The 9616-nt window shown below is 39.9% G+C and overlaps 1 pseudogene; it reads right to left on the bottom strand.

Moving 5' to 3' along the window:
* Positions 1-7718: 7718 nt before the first annotated feature.
* On the bottom strand, positions 7719-8950 carry LOC102028744 (annotated as a pseudogene).
* Between the last annotated feature and the right edge of the window lie 666 nt (positions 8951-9616).

A 9616-nucleotide genomic window follows, 5' to 3' on the forward strand; every position in this document is an offset into this window, starting at 1 on the left:
TAACTGATATGTATTGACTTATCTTTGTCATGTTATTTTCCTGTTGTTGATTCACTGTTTTCCCCTCTGTTTAATTGCTTGCTTTGCCTGGTAGATTCATTCTGTTGGGGTTCATAGAGTTGTAATCCTTGTTATCTCTTTCTAGAGTGTCCTTCAGAACATTTTGGAACATTTGCTGGTTTGGTGTTCACGAATTTCCTCAGGTGTTCTTTGTCTTGGAAGTGTCTTATTTCTCCATCTAGTTTGAAAGGTAGTTTTTTGGGGTACATCAATCTGGGTCGGAGGTCGTGTTCTTTTAGGGCTTGAGGAGCCGGGGATATAGCTCAGCAGCACAAGTGCCTGCCTGGCAAATGCAAGGTCCTGAGTTTGAGTCCCAGTACCAAAAAAAAAAATAGGGCTTGAAATTCTTCACTCCAAGCCCTCCTTGGCTTGAGGGTTGTGTTGAGAAGTCTGCTGTGATTCTGATGGGCTTTCCTTTATACGTGATTTGTTTCTTTTGTCTAACAGCTTTTAATATTCTGTCCTTGTGTTGAATTTCTGGAATCTTGACTATTATGTGCCTTGGTGTAGATTTTTTTTAGCATGGCTAATTGGAGTTCTATGTGCCTCATTTACTGTGTGTCAAATTGATTTTCCCTGCTTGGGAAGTTTTCTGCTATGACTTCTGTGAACAGGTTTTTTAATCTCATATGTGCTGTCTCCTGCTTTTTCATTGACTCTGATCAATCTTATGTTATTCTTCTTTGCATCATTTATCAGCTGATAGATTTTTTTTGAGACAGGATCTCACTATGTAGTTCAGACTGGCCTTGAACTCACTATGTAGCCTAGGCTGGCCTTGAAGCAATCCTCCTGCCTCAGCCTCCAAAATGTTGACAGCTGCTGGATTGATCTCTCATTGTCCTGTGCTATTTTTAAGAAATCTTTCTTTTCATGATCACTAAATGCAATCCTATCTTCTGTATCTGAGATTCTGTCCTCACGTGTGCTCATTCTGCTGCACATCCTTTCAGTGGAATTTTTAATCTCCTGGATATCTATTTGAATCTGTCTCATGGATTACATTTCTTTCCCATGTTGGGCATCCAGGCTTTCCATCACTTTCCTTTTTCTTTCTTTCTTTCTTTCTTTTTTTTGGTACTGGGAATCGAACTCAGGACCTTGCGCTTGCCAGGCAGGCATTTGTGCCTTTGAGCCATATCCCTGGCCTTTCATTTTCCTAAGCTCCTCTTTTTTTAAAAAATCTATATCTGCTTTTGTCACTAGGCATGTCTTTCATTATGGCCACCATCTCTGCAGTTATCTGAGAAATTATTTCTGATTTGATTTTTTCTTTTCAGAACCTCATTTTTCTGCTTTGTTACTTCCACTGTTACAACTTCACAGAGTCCAGGTAGATGGCTTTTGAATTGTTCCACCTCATTGCTCCCAGTGTTTGCCTTTGGTGAGCTGGAAGTCTGGGGTTGCATCTTTCTTTGGTGTCTTATCATTTTCTTTTTTTTTTTTAGCTTAATTTCTGGGTTAATGCTTATAAATAGCTTATGGCAGGTAGCTTTATTGCTAGTATTTAGAACACTTAGGAAATGACTACTTCTCAGAGATGTCTTCCAGGTGTAGCTGGCTTTTGGGTTTTCACTGTTGCAAAATCCTCTACCTCTTAAATTTATTGGGGATGAGGATAGTTCCTCCCTATTTGGCCTAGCCTCTGGTTCTTTTGCACTGGCCTATAGTATTTTTGTTTTGTTTTGTTTTGTTTCCAGTACTGGGCATTGAACTCACGACCTTGCGCTTGCTGGGCAGGTGCTGTGCCACTGAGCTAAATCCCCAGCCCCTGGCCTATAGTATTTTTTATGACCCTTAGGCAGTCTCAATCTTGGTATACCGGGAAGAACAACTGGTTAGAATAATTACATCACTTTGGCTAAAGTGGTACAATCAGTAATAACGATAATATCAAAAACAACCTGGAAAATGACAAACTGAGGTAACGTTGAACTAGATTTATGGTAATATAACAAAATCTAAAATGAACCAGAATATTGTATACAGTAAACATGCCCTCAATGTAGTGATTTTGCCTTCAGGGGAGAAAATTTAAAAGGAATTGAGGAAGGGGATAGAAAAATAGTAGAAGAGGAAGAGATTAACCAAAGAGGACAAAGAAAGATCACCCAATCTTTGGGAAACTGGTAAAGAAGACAGGAAGAGGGGCTGGGGATTTAGCTCAGCGGCATAGCCCTTGCCTGCCAAGTACAAGGTCGTGAGTTTGATTCCTGGTACCGGAAAAAAAAAAAACCAAAAAAAAAAAAAGAAGACAGGAAGAAAAGAGAAGGAAGATATAAAAAGAAGAACAGGAAAAACAACAACAACCAAAAAAAACCCTAGGAACCATGTTCACCCTCATATAAAAAGGAGAACAAACAATAAAAAAAAAAAGAGAAAGGAAACAAAAGAAAAAAGGAAAAAAATTGTCCACTTCAAGGTGTGTCTCTGCTGTCACTAATAGATAACATGGGCAGACAGAATCCAGATCCGAGTTGATTAATACCAGAAAGCCTGCTGTAGCTTTATGGTTGGATATTGGAGTAAATATTGGCTCCTGTGGCTCCCTCTCAGGTGTAATTCACTCCCAAGATTAGTCACACTCTCACTTTTATAATCATACATTTTTTGCCTATATTTGAATTTTATGTAAATGAAATCATACATAGTATGCACAGTATTCACTCTTTTAGATCTGACTTCTTTTTTTTTTTTTTTTTTTTTTTTTGTTTTTTTCCGGTACCGGGAACCGAACTCACGACCTTGCGCTTGCCAGGCAGGCGCTTTTGCCGCTGAGCTAAATCCCCAGCCCCTTAGATCTGACTTCTTTCATTCAACGTTGTGAATCCTGGCATGGTGATGCACACCTGTAATCCCACACTCTGGGAGGCTGAGGCAGGACTACTGCAAGTTCAGACCTAGGCTGGGTAACTTTGCAAGACCTTGTCTCAAACTAATACAGTAGTGGAGTGCAGCTCAATGTGAAGACCCTGGGTTCAATCCCCAGTACTGAAAAAAATACCATTGTGAGCTTCACCTATGTTTAATATATCAATAGTTCATGCTTTTTCATTGCTCTATAGACTTTACCTTCTTTTTCTTAAAATTAATTTCCATTTTACCAGTCATCTATTATTAGATATTTAAGTCATTTTTAGAATTTGGTTAGTAACAAACACTACTTTAGTATATATGTTTGTTCATGCATCTTTTTGTTTGTTTGTCTGTTTGTTTTGGGTCTTGCTCTATAGGTCAGGCTGGTCTTGAACTTGTTTTTCTTTTTCTTTTTCTCTTTTTCTTTTTTTTTTTTTTTTGCTACTGGGAATTGAACTCAGGTCCTTGCACTTACCAGGCAGGCACTGTGCTGATGAGCTATCTCCTCTGCCTCTGGCCTTGAACTTGTGATGATCCTCTAGCTTCAGCCTCCCAAGTGCTTGAATTACAGGTATGCACCACCACATTCAGCTGTGTTCATGCACTTTTGCCAGTATGCGTGAGTATACCATTAAGATAAAATCCTAGACATGTAAGTGCTAGAAGAAAGATTGTGTGCATTATTATATTTGTGTATAGGGGTGTGTGTGTGTGTGTGTGTGTGTGTGTGTGTGGCTTTAAAATATTAATGAGGTTTAACTAACATTACATGTCCAGTGCATGGTTGAACTCTCAGATACTGTAATCCCAGCATTGTGGGAAGATAAAGCAAGAGCACCACAAGTTTGAGTGTAGCCTGGGTGACTTAACAAGATCCTGTCTCAAAATAAAAAATAAAAAGAGCTAGGAATGTTGCTCAGTGTGAAGGACCTAAGTTCAGTCCCTAGTACCAGAAAGAAAACAAAACAAAACAACCCTCATACATATGACAAAAAAGTCAGGCAATATGCCAGGCATGGTGGTGCATTCTTGTAATCCTAGCATACAGGAGGCTGAGGCAGGAGGATTGCTGCAAGTTCAAGGACAACCTGGGCTACAAAGTGAGTTCAAGGCCAGCCTGAACTGCATAGTGAAACCCTGTATTAAAAAGACGAAAAAAAATGTCTCCCTGGTGTAGGAACCTGAAAGAGTAAGTAAAACTCAAAATATACAATAGATGATAAGAAAGGGAAGGAAATTGCTCAAAGGAAGGAAAACTGGGATGAGGGAAAGAAGAAAAAAGAAAGAAGGAAAACAGTATATACATATATATATATGAATAGCTGGGATAACTGTACTGCTTATATCTGATAATCTGAGCAATTAATTTGAAGACAACAATATACAATGGAACAACCATTGGTGAATTCCTACCATCTTGTCTAGTGAAACTCTGTATTACCTCTAATGTTTTATCTAATAATTTTTTAATTCTTTTTAATGATTTGAACAATCTTCCATTCTTACATCTGGTAACCTGAGCAATGTAGTTGAGGATAGCAATATGTAATATAACAACCGCTGTTAATTCCTATCATTTTGTTTTGAAACCCTGTATCACTTTTAACATTCTTCCTTTGTTTTGTTTATGTTTGAGATGTTGGTATGCTGCTATTGTTCTTTTTTTTTTTCTTTTACTGCTCTCTTTAAAATAAAAAAGGAGGGTGCTGGGGCTATAGCTCAGAGGCGCAAACACCTGCCTGGCAAGCGGAAGGTCCTGAGTTCAATTCCCGGTACCAAAATATATATATAAATTTAATTTAATTTAAAAGAAGACCCCAAAAATTCAGGCAATATGAAAGAATATACCATCAAGTTACATATTATCTTTACTCCCTTATTCCTATTCTCTAATTCCTTCCCCTTGTTCTCTATCCAGAGACAACCACTATTGGTTGTCTATACACAAGACAACTTTCTTGTGTATATTTCAGATACAGCCTATGGAAATCATGGATATGCAGTTATATATGTGTATGTGTGTGTGTGTACATGTGTGTTTGTATATCTCTATCTGGTTGTTTTACTGATGAGAAGTTTTCTTTCTTCATTTAGACTTAAAAACATTTATGTATCCATCTCTTTTCTTTTTTTCAGAAATGGTAACATTCTATTATTCACCCTGCTTCGTTCACATTATATATTTTCAAGATTGTATCATCTAGGCCATGTGTGGTAGCGCATGTCCGTAATCCCAGCACTTGGGAGGCTGAGACAGGAGGATTGCTGCAAGTTTGAGGCCAGCCTGAGCTCCATAGTGATTTCAAGGCCAGCCCGGATTACGTAGCAAGACCCTGTCTCAAAAAACACATTGTGTTATATTAAATACATACACCTACCTTATTTTTTGTACGGCTATGTCATTATTTAATTGGTCCCAGGCATTTCAGTTATTTCCAATTCCCTTTTTTTTTTTGAGACATGGTCACTTTATGCGGTCCAGGCTGGCCTCAAACTTTCTATATAGCCCAGGCTGGCTTTAAATTCAAGATCCTTCTGTTTCAGCCTCCTGAGTGCTGAGATGAGAGGTATGTGCCACCAAACCCAATTTAAACAGTCTCCTTGAACATACTTATTTATACACATGTTCCAACATAACTATAGGATAGATTCCTAGAAATTCAGTTGCTGGATCAAAATATATAGTCACTGATATGATTCCTTACCCAGTATTCACTTCATATGTCCCCATTTGTTAGCAGTCGTAAAATTGGGGGTAGGGACATACCATTAATCTCATCCCTTGCTTCTAGAGGGGTACCCCAGGGGTGTAATCCCATCCTCTTATCTCAGTGACTGCTGCAGGCAACCCAGGCTTAACCAGTTGGTGCACACCATTGTCCTCCTTAAGGAGATTGTTGACTAATGAGCCAGTGATTCAATGCAAGTCAATGAAATGTTAGAGGATATTTGCTGAAGTATTTGGGGGAAGAAGGTTTTTTTTTCATTCTGAGAGAGATACCAGAAGCCATCCTTGTCTCTTTTTGACAGTGTCACACCACACTGCTTTTGATACCAAGAAGTAAAAAAGTCTTTTGATCATGAATAAGGTTAAGCTTTTTAATATGCTGAAAACCTGTATATATTTTGTAATGGGTACTATTCAGGACTTTGCAGGGGCGGTACTGGGTATTAAATTCAGGGCCTCACATTTAGCTATATCCCCCAGCTTTTAAAGTTTTGTCTTTTCTTTCTTTCTTTCTTTCTTTCTCTTTTTTTTTTTTTTTTTTTTTGAGAGGGTCTCACTCTGTAGTCCAGGCTGGCCTGGAGCTTGCAGTGATTCTTCTGCCTCAGCTCCCAACTCCCAAATATTGAGATTATCTATTTGTAATCATTGCTTAGTTTTCTGTTTCTTTTTTCTCTTTATAAGAGCTTTTTGTTTACTAAAAAAAAAAAAACCATACCACTGATCTAAATCCCCAGACCTGTTGGGCATGTGTAGTAGTGAGAACTGAACCCAGGGAAGGCACACTGAGCTACATCCTCAGCCCTTTTAAAAATTTCTCACTTTGAGTCAGGGCCTCACTAAACTGCTAAATTGCCCAGGCTTGTGTTAAGGCTCAAGTCTATATGTCCCCTCTAAGCCTCATGCAGTCATGTAGGGGGCTTTTCTGAGGTGGCTGAATCTAGAGTGTGTGGTGCTAGAATCAAGGTTGTGTGATTACTAAATCAGTCTACTGATTGGTTTGCCATAGTTCTGGAGAGGATTAGGGTGTGAGTGCTACACCCACCCTAGGGTGGATAGCATGCATAAAATATAAGGGACAGAAAGAGGGATAACATGCTCTTGCCTGCCTGCTTGCTGTGGACTATTTCCCCTATGTGATGACCCTCTTCCAGGCCACCATGCCTTGGAGCCAGCCAACTAATCGACTGAAACATCTACAAACTATGAGCCAAATGAACCTTTCCTTCTTTAACTTTGGTTGTCAGGTATTTGGTCTCAACAATGAGAAAAGTAACTAAGCCAGCTGGGTTGAACCTGCGATGCTCCTGCCCATATCCCATAGTTCTGGGATTACAGTTGTGTGCTACCATGCCCAGCTTTCTTTTTTTCTTATACAAATGATACTATTATTCACATTGTTCTGAATCTTGATTGTGTCTTAATATCTTAGAGGTCTTTCGACTTGTATTCCTTTTCTTTTTTTAAGCAGTGCTGGGGATTGAATGAAGGACAAGATGCATGGTAGGCAAGCTCTCAATTTCATTGAAGAGTTTGAGGATTATTGGCATGAGGTCCTCCCTGAAGCTCTTATAGAATTTAGTGGTGAATCAATCATGCATTGAGCTTTTCTTAGTTGGTAGGTTTTTAAAAGGATTTCTATACTTTATTTTAAAACGCTAAAATAAAAATCAGAAATCTTTCAAAGCCAGGCATGGTGGGATATGCCTGAAATCTGAGCACTCAGGAGGTTGAGGCAGGAGGCAGGAGGTAGGAGTGCCACGAGTTCGAGGCCAGCCTGGGCTACATAATTGAGTTCAAGGCCAGCCTAAACTACATAGTGAGACCCCATCTCAAGGAAAAAAAAGTCCTTCCAGCGGTCCCAGTATTCAACACCTTTCTATCTCTGCTCAGAACACAGATCTTTTAAAGATCATTGTCTTTGCTCAGTCCACAGATCATGTACAGATCATCAGAGATGACTCTAGTTTTTTGAGGGGACAGGGCCTCAAACTCTCAGTGATCCTCCTGCCTCAGACTCCTGAGTGCTGGGATTACAAGGGTGTGCCACCACACCTGGTGACTCTAGTTCTTAAAATCAAACTTGTTCTGACAAATCCAAGAACCTGAATTTATCAAAATTATAGAAACATGCATTTACCACCCATTCAGCAAAATGCTTCCCATTCAGATCAATAATAGCTTTAATTGCTGATTCAACTTTTTCAGATTCTTTTATTTTGGTACTGGGAATCAAACTCAGGACCTCATGCTTGCCAGGAAGGTGCTGAACTTTCTCAGATTCTAAAAATGTTTATACTGCTTCATCATCAGGGACACCAAGAATTTCAAATTTCACACATTTGCCCACTTTTTCATATTTTTCACATTCTTCCTTGGTTTCAACTTCCAAGTCTTCATAGACTTTTCCTGCAGCAACTATGTTCCTCAGTAAGACCACTTTAGTAGGACATTTAAGTACTTCAGTTAATGGATTTGAATCTGATTTCTTTGATACATCTTGAGACTCGCTCTTCTCAGTGCCATCACCCACAATGACCTTGCCATCCTGTTTGCTGGTCTTCTCCACTGGCAACACAGTGCTCATCCCCTGCTGTGCTTCCCCAGACCCTTGCCTTCCTCGAGGCCATACTTCTCTACATGATCTTATGTGCTACTGTGCCACCCATATTAACAAGGAAGAGTTGCTGGGTCCAGTTGGAGACCTTGGCCTATCCTGTTCCTCATGTACTAGGGGAGGGATAGTAGCTTTGAAAGACTGATCAAGGTCTCAAATCCTCTTCGTGTGGAAAATCTTGGGTTAATTCTCTGTCTTTCTCTACAGGAGACGTAGGTGGTGCAATAACAGCTCCTCCCTTACTTCCTTTTCTCCTCTCCTGCTTATATCTGTCTTCATCAGAATCTGTGTCCGGCCACCTTGAACATCCACTAATTTCATGTCTGTCTTTATGCCTTTTCTCTTTCTTTTGTTTCCTTCTGTCTCTCCAGCTCTTGCTGTCTCTTTGGTGTTTCGCTACTTTCTCATAGTCATTAGGAAACATACAATCATATTCGTCAGCTAAGGGAATCAGAACTTCTGCAGAAAACCCACTGGGAACAGAGCCCTTCAGACTTGCTGCAATACGTGGTGGTGTGTCCACAATTTGCTGGTTGTCTGCAGAGCATCTCATCATTTTTGTCCTTTGGCTCTGCCTGAGTGAGAGCTTCCTTCTTCACCTGAAGCTGAGACTGCAGAAGTTTGGAGTTTTTGGATCAGCCCTTTGTTTTTGAGTCAATGCTTTCCACTCCCAGGTCATCATATAGAGACATCTTTTAGGTTTAATGCCGGCCAAACGGGCCAACTCTGCCTATGGGCCATGGGGGCTATCACGTGGAACCTAGCCACACTCCACCCAAATCCCCAGACCACAGGAGCCAGTGGTGGCACTCACTCTGCCAAGTCCACAGGTTGCTAGTTGGTAGGATTTTTTTTGTCTTTTTTTCTTTGAGACTGGGTCTCGCTATGCAGTTCAGGCTGGCCTTGAGCTCACTTTGTAGCCCAGGCGGGTCTCAGACTCACAACAGCCCTCCTGCCTCAGCCTCCCTAGTGCTGGGATTACAGGTGTGCACCACCACACCCAGCAAGAGAGTACATTGGTTTTCATCTTTTTTTTTTTTTTTTTACCAGGAATAGAACTCAGGACCTTGTGCTTGCCAGGCAGGCCCTGTGCCACTGAACTATATCCCCAGCTTGGTAGGTTTTTTTATTACTGCTTCAATTTCATTGCCTGTTGTTGGATTCAGAGTTTTTATATTTCTTGGCTCAGTTTTGGTAATTCATATGTATTCATATGTATCTAGAATTCTTCAAGATTCTCCAATTTATTGAAATATATGTTTTTGAAGGAGTTACTAATGATCTTTTGGATTTCAGTGATGTCTTTTATAATTTCACCTTTTTTTTTTTTTTTGTCTTTTTGAGACAGGGTCTCATTA

This window comes from Chinchilla lanigera, unplaced genomic scaffold (assembly GCF_000276665.1).
Source record: "Chinchilla lanigera isolate Chin_1 unplaced genomic scaffold, ChiLan1.0 scaffold00074, whole genome shotgun sequence".
Classification (NCBI taxonomy): Eukaryota; Metazoa; Chordata; class Mammalia; order Rodentia; family Chinchillidae; genus Chinchilla; species Chinchilla lanigera.